A 13,742-nucleotide genomic window follows, 5' to 3' on the forward strand; every position below is an offset into this window, starting at 1 on the left:
TATGTCAAACATGGCATTCGTGTCCATGATCTACGTGCGGATTCAGAGGCGGACGACCGTTATGACTTATGAATTTATGATTAATCAAGTTATTCCCAGCGTATTTTGAAAACATGAACATGGAAAAGAGTTTGCATTAGAATTTGCAAGAGAAACCAAGAATATAGATTGGTGGAAATTATCAGCTGAAGATGTGCTTGTGAACAAGGGGAACAAGTGAAAAGGGAAGCCTAGTTGAAGATACCAACACTCCATATTGTAAGTGGTATGGAAGAATAATGTGATTGGGTACTTTATTATCTAAAATAGTGATGGCGAATCTACGACACGCGGACCATTTTTGTGTGACAAGCAGAGACAGTTTTGTATAGAAAAGTTTGATAGTCTGTTATACTTAATTGATCTAAAATAACAAATCGCTATTTTGACCATCACTGGGTAAACATCTGCGGAACAACTATTTTCGTCGATGAATTATTTCAGATATAATTTAAAATATTGCCTTCGTAATGGTTTGACTGAACCATGTGTAAGATGATTATCATATCGAGTAAATAATTATCTACAAAGTGTTCTATTATAAACCGCAAATAAATAAAATTACATCAGCAAACAACAAATAGGTACCTACATATCTCACTAATTTGTAAAACTTAATTTAATGTACTTACGAAGTGTGTAAATTTAGAAAATATATGATAAGTACTTAATCATTTTGGTAAACTTAGAATAAACCATTGTATAAAAACATAACATTATTTTTTTGTGAATTCATCTGACGCGTGACTATTTTTTACAAGAATTTGGTATACAGTTTGACACATTCGTAGAAAAAGCTTCCCCGTCCCTGATCTAAGATTATAATGTGGCCTAAGAAGCACTTTGCATACATACGGCGTCAAAAATGTCAAACGATTGTTTTTTTACCATATATGAGTACAATAAGAAATATAATATAATATTATGGTTATGTCACAGAACAGATTAATAAAAATATAATACAGATAGGCTATACCCCATGCATTTTGAAGCAGGGGTTTGAATGTGTGTCCTACGAAAATAAATCAAATCAAATCAAATTTATTTATTTTACATATAATGAACATAATAAAAATTATAAAATCAAAGCGTTCACGGCATGGCATAAAATAAGTGTTAATAATTTAAAAATTAATTGAATTAATAATACAATAAGTAATAAAATAACAAAAATAAAAGTAGATGGAAGCACACAGAGTGAACTTTGATAGACCCTATCTTAAAAACTTATAAAACAACGTCCACCTAAATTCACCTGACGTAAGTGGAATATATCAATATCCGAAGCGATTTCATTAAACATGGTTATTGCCCTCCCAATTGGCATTACTAATGGCAGGTTAGTTCTGCACCTTGGGAGAACAAACAACGGATACCCTCGATCCCTAAGGTAATTATCAGAGACACACAAGCCAACACCACCAAGAATGATAGAGTTCACATTTACGCCGCGTACACACATTATAGACGTGCAATAGTGTGTGTTGCAATCTTCAAATATATCAATATTGAAGAGGCATCAGTGCATAAACCGAGAGCAGTTGTCAGAGCGAATGACAAGATTAGAATGACGTATTCTTGACACGTGTTTAAATTTATCTCATATTCTTCCACACTCGAGATCGGTTACTTGTTACTCCACACACATCAGTTATTTCAGTTCCCATTAATTCTGTGTTTCCTGACATAGGTATGTCCTTAAGTAATTGTATTTTTACAACGTTTTTATTAGGTCGTATTCTTATTTGTCTGGTGGTTGTTTATCCAGTACAAATCTTGCAATCGATTTTAACTAACTTCCCGACTAGCTAGACATTTGAAACTTTTAGAATATATCAAAGCACGATGCCAATGCATTATTTTAATACTTTTAGCCATCTTTAAGTAGAATTGAATTCATTTTCAGTTAATTCTGTTTTGTATGAAAAGTTATTTCGGAAGAAATCCAATCCACTATTATTGGTTGCTAGGGGTCTGGGGTCCTGGCAACAAAATTATTAATATATACGTGCGTTACTATGGAATTCAATATGAAATGTCAAAATGACATTTCAGTATTATTTCTATCAAATACATTGTTTTTTGATCGTTTAAGCTATTCAAGTTAAGTTTATATGATTCAACAGAAGATTTAAAAACGTTGTATATAAAAAGTTCTTTTTATCTTGTAATTATTTATATGTAGGTATAAAATAAAGATCTCACACCGATCCGTCTGTCATGCATCGAATTGGGGATTCCTTCATATAAAGGCGAATATTATGTTACTAAAACAATTATATCCATTTTATAATAATAAGAAGCATGTTTCTTTCTCAACATGTAAGTAATTATTAAGCCCCATAGAAAGTGTGTTGCATTAATTAACATATATTAAGATATGGTTATTAAATTATAATTAGCAAGTGTGTACATCATATTGTAGAACAGCATTCATTCAATTAATAGATTTTGCGTTTTGTTGTAGCCAGTCGTATCAGAGCATGATGCATTTGGAAAGAAAGTAATGCTACTTGATGAGGCGAGGCTAGAAAATCTTTCTCTTGCACTCAGTTTCAGACACGCCTATCTGTCAATTAGAGACACAGTGGATTCTATTATTAATTTGCGAATCAATTCTGATATCTATTAAGCGTTGTTTTTTTAAAGCGGACATTACAAATAGTATTTCAAGACGTTCGCAACATGTGGTATATAAAAAAAGAATTGCTTTTAAGAAAAACATATAAAGATTATTATCAATATAGTGCACTTATATAATAAAAGTACAAATCAAATTCAATGCGCTGTTACAATCACAATTATAGATTCATATGTTTCGGTGGCTGTTTTCGTCGTGTGATATTAAAATATAAACTGTTCCCTTATTGCTGTGTCCTTAATTCGTAATCACTATTTTATTTGATCAAAAAATACTGCACATGAGGCGCATTGACACAGAGTAAATACGTCTTGCGTCTGATTCTGCTACGGACACTTTCGTTTGGCAGCTCGGAAAAGCTTCAAAAAAGGGTCTCGAATCTCATTCAGGGAAAAAAACAAATCGAGAATGTTTGAAAACCACTGGTGTATTATATAGTAAGCCAGAGATATCCGAGCGGAAGCTTATGGGTACCCGCAAAGAGATTTGAACTCATCCCTCATTAAACTGCGATAACGTGATAAATAATCAAGATTAGCAGTAATTCAAATGGCAGTAAAAATCCTTGGTACATAACATAAACCAATATAAAAAAATGTACCACCTATGAAGCTAGTTTACTTTAAAAATTTCCACCAAAGTATAATTCAGGGGCGAGCGACTGATTTAATTGTTACCTCTGTAAACATCATATTTTTATAGGGTTGAAACTTCAGCCCTGAATTAAAATGTTACTTTCAAAAGGTGCATCAAAAGTTTACGATGGTCAAGGCAACCGAGCCCTATCACTATACTTCGCGATTTATGTTTTCTATAGGGCGGTGCATAAGACACTGTGCTCTCATCCGGGGACTCAGGGTACGATTCCAAGTGACGTCACAATATATTTATATGGTTTTCTCAAATCCTGTGTGTTTATGTGATCGTTTGACTTGTACTGCTGCAATACTGTTTCACTACACTTCTTTCATTGTACCTCATGGCCTGATGTAGTGTTAAAAAGAATATACATATAATTATTTCCATCATAATAAATTACCCCTCGCGTAAAAATAGTCGCACGCTGCTTTTTCATGTACATATCTCTCATTTTAATATACTCATCGATGTGTATTTCAAAATATCGCGTCAAAAATACAATTCAAACATAGATAGCAAGGGATTTATTTACCGCGGAATAAATATCTTTTTTTTAAATATGGAATCAAGTTTTTCCAGATCGATTTCCTTCCCGTCCGCCTCGCTGTTTATTCTCTCCAATAAACTTCTAATTTACTTTACGATCTATTTTGTCAATGCAAGGCGTGTCTCGACTTCACAGTTATCTTAAAAAATGATGCTGAATTTGAATTAAGAATTATTTTTATTCCCGCGATAAATAAAGAAAGCAAGACGGATGTATATTTCCGACAGTCTCGACTATACTGTCAACCACTTGTGCGCTCTCCAAATGACATGGATTTAATTCCAATAGCCATTATTTATTTTTACAAAAAAAATACCTACTTAACTACAAAAACAGTATGTTTTCGTAAAACGGCTATAAGTTAATTCGGAGTAATGAGTGATTATATTATATTTATCATGCATTGTAAAATCACTGTATTATATGCATATTTATATTGTAGATATTGTGAAGGTGTCATTGCAAAAGAATATTACATTAGCATTAACCAATATTTTCCTATTTACTCCTATATTTCCTATATACTATGGAATGGATGATGAACAGAATATATATCTAGTACATATTCCACATTATTTAATAACAATCAGGATCGGTTTCGTCCGTTTCAATGAGACATTCAACCAGGGAACTAAGATATAATGGGAACTGAAATACCTAACGGGTGTGGAGTAACAGGCAACCGAAGAATTTGGGATAAACTTAAACACCTGTCAAGAATACGCTTGTATTTCGTTCAGACAACTGCTCTCGTTTTATCCACTGACGCTCCTTCAATATTGGTGTATTTGAAGGTAGCTACACACAATATTGCACATCTATAATGTGTGGTTAATTTTCGTAAGACACTCACACATTCAAAACCCTGCGTCAAAATGTAGTGTATTGGGACATAGACTATCGGAATTCTATTTGCTAATCTGTTCTGTGCATTTAACTTTTAACTGATAAAAATATACAATAAGTATTACAGCAATTTATACTAACGTACATATTTTCAAACCAAAATAACAATTTATTGAAGGTATGGACAATAATTAAAAAAGATTTTATTTAATTATGTAAAAAAAACAATTAAATATACCTACCTTTCAGGAAACATTAATGTAATCGATACTTAAGTTGCATAAAATTATTATTTTTAAATTTAAAGTTATGAGAAACTCAATCAATTCATCACGAATTAGAAGGAAATTAATTGTAATTAACAAAAACAGCCCCCGATTGAAATCAAATGATTCCAATTGCTTTTTTGTTTGCAAAATCACCTAGCATTTCTTAGAATTCTATATTTTTTAGCACTTACGACTCTGTTGATAATAGAACAAGTAAACTTAATCGATTTAGGTGAGTTGTGTTAAGGAAATACAATGCACGACAGCATGGAAAATTGGGCCTTGGCAATTCGTTGCAAGTACTTGTGTACTTACCTATACTATAAAATTCGCGAAAAATCGATTCGACTGTTTGAAAACCCCAGAGCTCTTACCAGTTCAGATGCCCTGGCTATTAAATTAAAAGTAAATCCTGTGTCCGGAAACTTATACATATGAAGTTCGCCGTATTACACTTCTCCGTGAAATGTTGTATCGTATATGGCGGTATGGCGTATATTAAAGACCGTCCAACCTCTTTGGGTCGTATAGTACCTAAGTACTGACATAAAATTCATGTCTAAACAAACACGGTTTTTGTCGATTTACACTTTACAGGCAGCCAGCAGCAAACAAATTTTGAAAATAGCCGATATACTGGATTATTTGTTAGGTTAGATTTTCATTCTTGAATTCACGAATTTTGCCAAAATCAACTATGTAAATTGAATTAATGTTCATATTGAATCTAATAAAATTGGAGACCGTAAGTATAGTATACAGTCATCTCTTTCCGATAAAAAGCTCACGGCGAACTGTGCCACGGTGAAATGTTTTACGTACAATTTATAACCAGTAAATCCAGCTCTGTCCGTAGTCTTCAGATACCTACGTAAATACTTTCAGGATGAATCAGTCTCATCTCGCGAGTCGTTCTACTAATACAAAAAGTATGAAGAAAGTATTGTGCAGTACTAAAAATACTTTCTCTGGTTGCGAGAATCAACTCAAACCAAAATCTATTTACTTAATTATTGGATGTCTGCTTTTCGGTGTTTTCTTTGTCATTAATATCATTTAGTATGAACATAATATGTGAAATATTTTTTTTTTGTATAATTAATAACACGCTATTCATATAATAATAATTATTATAAGCCCTTCTCCGTGATTAGAGAAATATGATGGAATATGCTGAAAATCGTTGTATATTTTTCATAATGTCTATGTGTAACTATAACGATTCGTATCAGTCCATTCGTGTGCAAGTAGCATGGAATTACTGAGAATTAAGTCCTTCTGTATGATGTAGACCAGCGTTCCCCAACCGTTTTGTACAAGCGGACTGATAATAGGATACATATTACGCGCACCGCTAACACGGAAATAAATACTATTATTTCCATAGTATTTTGTATGTTAGTTTTGAAATCATATACCTGACAGACATAATGGTCTGATTGCGAATATAAAAATATATACTATGAGAATTCCATTGTTAATAATTGAAATACTATACACAATTTGAAAACATCTCATGCATATACCTACACACTAGAAAAAATCATTTTGTAGCAAAAATACGACACCCAACGGGACATGAACCTGTATCTGCTGGATTCTCGCCAGCATGCTTTTCCAATTAACCCACGGACATCTTCGTTAATTACGAATTAATTAATTAATTCGTTAATTATTAAATAGTAGCTGTTACATGAAATGCTTATCGAATTGCGTTATAATTCGTCACTGTACAGGCCAAGTAGCGTAACCCTCAAATATTAAATTGTTCAGAAAGTGAAAAAAACTGTAGGCATTAGATTTACTTATTATTTTATATAATATGTATCTATTATTTTATATACCTATATTATTTTATTACAAATTGAGTGGCTTACACTGTAGGTACGTACCCTGTGGCTTAAGTTTAGAGAGGGTTACAGCATTTGGCTGGAATTTTTGTTGTCAAGTTAAAAGGCTTAAAAAATAGTTTTGAATTATTTTGAGATGCAATATTTTTTGTGATGTAGGTATGATACTTGGCCAGTTCGTGTAAGAGTATGCAAAGGTCCATTATCATCAAAATGTCACTTTGGTGAAAAGTGAGGGTTACTGCAATTGGCATGGACAAGTGTACAGTAACGATTTATATTGATACAGGTTCATGTCCCGTCGGGTGTCGTATTTTTTTCTACAAAATGATTTTTTCTCGTGTGTATAGGTATATATGCATGAGATGTTTTCAAATTATGTATATTCAATATATATAATGTTACATTCTCAAATCTTGTGTCTTATTCGTTGAATAAAAAAATAGTTTATTAAATTGAAATAATCATAAGCCGATCAGTAAATATTTTTTAAACACTCTGGTGCTACATCTTTGCTAGAATAGTTGATGATCGTGGCTTCAGTGTTGTGTTGAGCAGACGAAGCACTGTATTGACATCAGATTGTCGACTTGGCCGAAAAGGTATTCTCACGTCAATATGTAATGGAAAATGCCAACAATAATTTAATATGTCTGTAACGTAGAGATGGATAATATTTTTCTTCTTTATAAAATGGGCGACAACTGTTTTTGGACCGGCGGTTGGGAAACATTGTAGAATCATGGATTGGGAATTCAACGAGATGTATTGTAACATCTAACGCCATGTGCTCCACCTGGTAAGCGAACATGGACAATAACGAGAATATTGACGAACTCCACAAATGAAAACGACCCAACAAATAGAAGTTACCATTGAATTATACTACTGTACGTCTAAAAGCTGGGATATGTCACTACCTACTGAATTATGAAAAATTAATCAGTTCTCGACTGCTCACTTTTAAAGTTAATACCTAACTATGATGTTATTGGTACGGTGACCATGCATCATTTAATTGATTACAGTGCGTTGTGCGTTGGCTTTACTTATCTTACAAAATACCCACGTTTGTCCATTTTTTCAATTGCGTACGATATTTTCGTAATAGTAAGTAATATCAAAAAATGGTAATGCATACTTATTGATTGACAAGAAGAAAACCCCCTTAGGGTAATACTGTGATACTTAGGGTAAATCGTTTGTGATATTGATATATTCCACTTGCGTGACAGCGAGTTTGGGAGAGGTGGGCGCTGTTTTATAAATTCTTAAAAATGGTCTGTCACAGCGAAAAATTTCAAATCTCATTCACATGATGTATGAGTATAGCTCATTCGGTGTAGGTGGGTAATTAATTATACTCATAGGAAGATACCATTTTATATGTTTTCTCATGCGTAATTTGATGTATTATTTCACTGATTTCGTTATTTTACATGTTCCTGTTTATAATATGTTACACGTCACGTAAACGTCACGAATGTCAATTTAAATTCAAATAATATAGAGCCATCTTTGGTCTCCCTATAAAAATTACTGGAGCAAGCAGTGGCGAAGGCTCCATAGTAGGCGATTATTTAAAGCCTACCTTCTAAGAAAAATAGATCTTCAAGTAAATAGTTTAATTTAAAAAATAAATAAATACACTGAAAAATCCATCCAATTGAGAGTCATCTATCGTCAGAATTTAGAAGCTTTATTTTATTTAATAAGGTTTATCATCATATACCCATACTAGCACCGCCTGGATTCAACTATATTATGAATTACTTTGAACCCTTTTCCAGATCTGTTTTGTATGACTTCAGTCTCTTGGCGCCGATAACTGTCTGGCTTTTTATTCCGAAATCATAAGTTGTTTAGTTAGCGCTTACATCGCTAGGGCACATTTATTCAAAATAATTATTAATAAGATAATTTAAAAAATAATTTCTATGGGATTCAATCACATATAAATATTGATTGTTGTTAAAATTATAAAATAATTTATCTCGCGATTTTTATTTATCAGTTAACCAAAGTCTGTGTTTTAAATATATAAGTATTTTAAAATGTCTAGTTTTACGGGTTAAATTATTAATTGTTATGGAACATATTATACACAACGGATATTTTCAAAGATGATAGGTAATATATTTAGAGCGTAGGTATGTTACTTTTATAAATGTTTAGGAAAATACATAATTCAAACTAATTGCTTATTTTTAAACTAATTATATCAAACTAATTGAGCTTTTGAAATTTCATCGATTTAGTGTACCTATTCATCAGTAGTAATATTGGGTTATCTTCCTATTTCCCGTAAATATATCTGACAAGCGTGGTTACTCCACAGCCTACGTCTTTCCAAAAGTCACCATTCGCCACTGGTGCCTACTCCTGAGAGTTTGTTTAAAAATTAGAATGTCCTTTTTTGCTTCACTTTCAATACAACAAGGATTTCTTTAAGATAATTGATTATATCTGATTGGTGACCGATAAAAGCTATAAAAAGGGTCTCGAATTTGATTGTGAATGGAAACTTTCCGATTTGCTGATCAGACCATTAAAAACCCACTCATTAAATCGCAGATAGAAACTTACGTTCATTATTTTTGATCGAGAAAACATTATGGACACGATAATAAATAAAATGGTCACCGTAGTTATAGGAAGATAAGTAATGTTAGGTAGGTACATATGTGAAATTTTATCGGTAGGAAACCAAAATACAGTGACGTCCCGTGGGGGTAGGCAGATTGAGCGTCGCTTGGGGGCGGCAGTTGCTCGAAGGACGGCAAATCGAGGAGAATCATTAGGTATATATATATAGAAAAAACTACCTATACCTTAGAGTCCTTAGACTATAGATACATCACCTATACTTAGTAATAACGAATATATCTTTCCGTCAAAAATTCAGCTCACTGGATGGAAACAAAATGTATTAATTAACAAAAAGGTTTAACAGGACTGTAATTTTTTTGTCGGTTTCGCGATGTCTAGCTTACTTCCGTTGCCCTTCGACGTCCTTCGTGACCAGAAATGACACGTGCACAGATGATAAAAAAATCTGGGGCGGCATTTTGGCACTGGACAGGGGCGGCATTTTGTCTAGGTACGTCACTGCCAAAATAAACATAGCTTCTTACAAAATTACCCTTCATATTATTATCACGCTGACAATAAAATAATAATATAGTATTGTGTACATATCCAAAAGAAAATAAATTTCCAATATGTTGCAATATTAATTCTTAGTGTAAACGTCGTTTAATTTCAAGGCCGCGCAATTACAAACACCAAAACCGCTAACTAAATAATACTTATCTTATTTATTAGGTAAGTGAATAGGTATAGACTTTTGAAAAAATTACGTATATTCTTAATAATGGTACAAACTTAACCTCAATACGGTATTTGGAATCAAGTTTTTTTCCTGCACGGATTTGAATACGAATAGATCAGTGGCCAAACACGTGAGACGGTTGGAATCAAATTAATCGGAATTCCAAACATCTGACTGCGATCGCGAGACGATGTCAGGTAGAAAATGACGATGACTATCTTATAGGTGTCTTTGCAAAATGAATTGTTGGAACTTGTTCTAAGGTTTTTTTATTCTTACAAAAGGAGATGAATCATTACATGATTGTCTTGTCACTGAAAAGCCATTGTATAATGCATAATATAGGTAGGTACCTAATTCATAACGTAAATAAACAAGGCATCCGGTAATACCTCTTGTTAACTTTTGACAATAATACATAAATAATTATAATTTGACAGATCGGGTACCATGGTATGTTTGTAAATGCATTTGTTTTTTAAACTCTGGTATATGCGATCGTTCATAGATAAAAAAAAATAGCTTTTAAAATCTCGGTTACCTACCTATAACTAGGTAGGTAGATCTAACTAATAATAAATTCTTGAAAAAGTAGCCCGAACATACGAGTCCGTATCAAAAAAAAATATTTTTATATCTCAAATGGACTGTGTATACTGTATACCTACGTCAAACTATTGAAACATGAATGACCGATGGTTTACCAATTATTAACAAAATGGATAGGGAGTAATTTTGAAAAAAATTTCGTAGGTAAGTACCTAGTTACTTATACAACGGTGATAAAATATTATATTACAATTTAGTGAAACTCGGATAAAACAGAGATCGGGCGTACAACTTAAAATGTTAGTAGTTTACACTTATCTCTCACCAAAGAAACCCTATAAAAGTTAATTCCTTTAGAAGCCAATAAAGAATTCAATCAACGCCGAGCTAAATATACAACTGACTTACGTGTTTATACTGTATACTCCTTGAAATGTGTGAAACAAAAAATCTTCGTTTGTAAATTATTTTCCACTCAATTGTTTTAAAAATAAAAACAACACATTTTGTGGCACACAAATAAATGCAGCAAACTTTCACAACATTCGAAATTTAAAATTCCATTTATGGCAATTAAACGTCATACTTTTGACAGTTTCGAAATCACATTACTGTTTGTTTGTTTAACACTGTAAAATTCAATAAAACTAATGAAGATAGACCGTCCTAGATAGCTTTTGTGCATTAATACTACACGACAGGAAACGATATGAGGCAACAGGTGCATCCACCCTCCTACAGAATGAAAGCATTTCAACTTACACTTACTCGTTGACACTATTAATCAAACTTTTCTTCTAAAAATAATTCAATTTCATAAAACACTATTTTAACGCAAAAGAATGCAGACGAAAGTTCGGGCAGCAGAACGGGCGCCTCGAAGAGTTAACTATTTTAACATTATCACAAAAGCTGTTTCCCATTAGTCAAGTGTAAGAGATTGTTTACAAAATTAATTAACACGACATACTTATTCCTCACAGCGAAAAATTCGCTACAATGTCGCAGGTTTGTGTTGAGGACGATGCAGAACTCGTATTATGGCACTAAAACACATTTTTCACTTCACAAACAATAGTTTTTGTTAGTTTACAAAGTTATTGAACAACTTGACACATCCCGCAAACCTTGCGTGTACACAATTCTCTGAAGACTGTGTTGCCAGAACGGTTACGTTTCAAAACCGAATAAATTATTTAAAAAATCCAACGACATTTTGGGCTACTCTGCTTACTCGATAAAGAATAATGAACTCATTTCATTGTTGATAAAGTATGGAATTGTCATCAAAAAACAACAGGACAGGTAGTAAAGTTGACATAATTAATACTTCTCCCGTTGCAATATTTTTCTACCTATGCATTTTTTAAACAAACTAGGTATAAGATTATCAAATTTGAATTATTTATTTCTCAAAATTATTGAAATATTAAACTTGTTCGTGTATAACACAAATCAGATAATATTACTGACCACTGGGTAGTGGGTGTTATAAATAAAAGATTTCACAAAACGATAAATTAATTAGATTAAAAATATTGTCAATATTGAAAACTGGATTGTGTTCTATTAGTGACACCTATTTTTTAATAGCATTATCTGTTTAAACTATATCCGGTTAATTTCTTTGCTGTCGATTATATAATATGTACTCCTACTTGAAAACAGATGGCAGTAGACGTTAAATTTTTTTGAATTGAGCGAAATTACTAACGAAGCGACCGGCTAGGCTAGACTAGAATAACTGAAAAATAACGACTATGATGCAAAATTAAATACCTACCTAACAAAATTCATTTTTAATCGATGCCTCGATGTCGAATAGGTGCTGACTTTCTTCAGACGGAATTTCATACATCTTACAATATTTTTTACATTAATTTTATTTCTGTTGTGTAAAAAATTATAATACAATAATATATCGCACCCTCAGTAAAATAAGCTTCTATTTGGATGACAATAATACTTTTAAACACATACGACATTTTCCTTGGCAGTAGCAGGTAATAAAAATATCGTATAGCTACCAACTTTATAATGGCAATCTTTTTCTGTTATTTTGTATCAGGTACGTTCCTCAAATTATAGATGCCAGCACAAAGTTCCCAATAATAATTAACAACAAATTAGATACCTATTGCTTCGTGCACCTTGGACGGGCTTTCCACTAGTTAAATCAATAGTTTCAATATTATATTAATTCGGGGATTCCGAACCGAGAGTCCGGAGAACCCTGGGGCTCCGCGCGAATTAGGAAAACCTCACCCAAATGGTAGGAGGTACCTACGTCTTGAAACAATTTATTTTGGTAATACCGACTGTTAATTTCTATTTTATACCGAAAGGGTAGTTAAAAATGTTCACAACATTGCTTTTGGGCAGATAAAAATATTGGGCGGAAAAGCCAATTAGATAATTAGATCGGAGAAAATTTTTGAGATCTAAAAAATATCTCAACATTGAGTTTGGACCATGTATTTTATTTTAAAAAACAATAACAATCAACAAACTGGGGCCTTGTATGTGTCCAAAAGTACTAGCAACGTCACTGGTAGGTACCTAATGCAATTTACGAATCAACAACACACGTCAGTGGGTCTATTCTATACACAACGCGGCCATCGGCGGCTATCGACGGTAGTTTATCATACGTATGTATTGTGGTAAATTGTTACAATAAGTTAGCCAACAGTTAGTTAAGAAATGTAGGTACTTGCGCGATTGTACCTACATATTTCATAATAGGTAATATCACAACCTATGAGTTTTCGATTTTTATTATTTGTCTGGTTTTTTATGTCGAAAATTCACTGTATTTATTATTCTCTAAACCCAATTTGACAATAGGTAGGTACTGACTATTCTGTGATTGCCGGGGTGTATACAGCGCTGATTGATTGATCGCAATAAACAGTATTTCACCCGTACATTATAAATTATAACACAACTTCAAAATAAGTCGCCAGAGGTAAAGACTATAAATATATATAGTCGCCATAGTTCAATGTTTCAACATAATAATATAATAAAA

General features: G+C 32.6%; 1 protein-coding gene across 5 annotated transcripts in view; it reads right to left on the reverse strand.

Annotated features, from left to right (window-relative positions):
* The window catches only part of Magi (membrane associated guanylate kinase, WW and PDZ domain containing protein magi), a 40,690-nt gene extending 28,824 nt beyond the window's left edge, over positions 1–11,866 (reverse strand). For all 5 annotated transcript variants that reach the window (XM_085953734.1, XM_085953733.1, XM_085953735.1 and 2 more), the window contains exon 1: positions 11,682–11,866. The gene's annotated coding sequence lies outside the window, so the exon portion shown is untranslated. The remainder of the gene's footprint in view (positions 1–11,681) is intronic.
* Between the last annotated feature and the right edge of the window lie 1,876 nt (positions 11,867–13,742).

This window comes from Rhyacophila brunnea, unplaced genomic scaffold, assembly GCF_057557595.1.
Source record: "Rhyacophila brunnea isolate RB1 unplaced genomic scaffold, BYU_Rbru_1.0 scaffold_4, whole genome shotgun sequence".
Taxonomy (NCBI): Eukaryota; Metazoa; Arthropoda; class Insecta; order Trichoptera; family Rhyacophilidae; genus Rhyacophila; species Rhyacophila brunnea.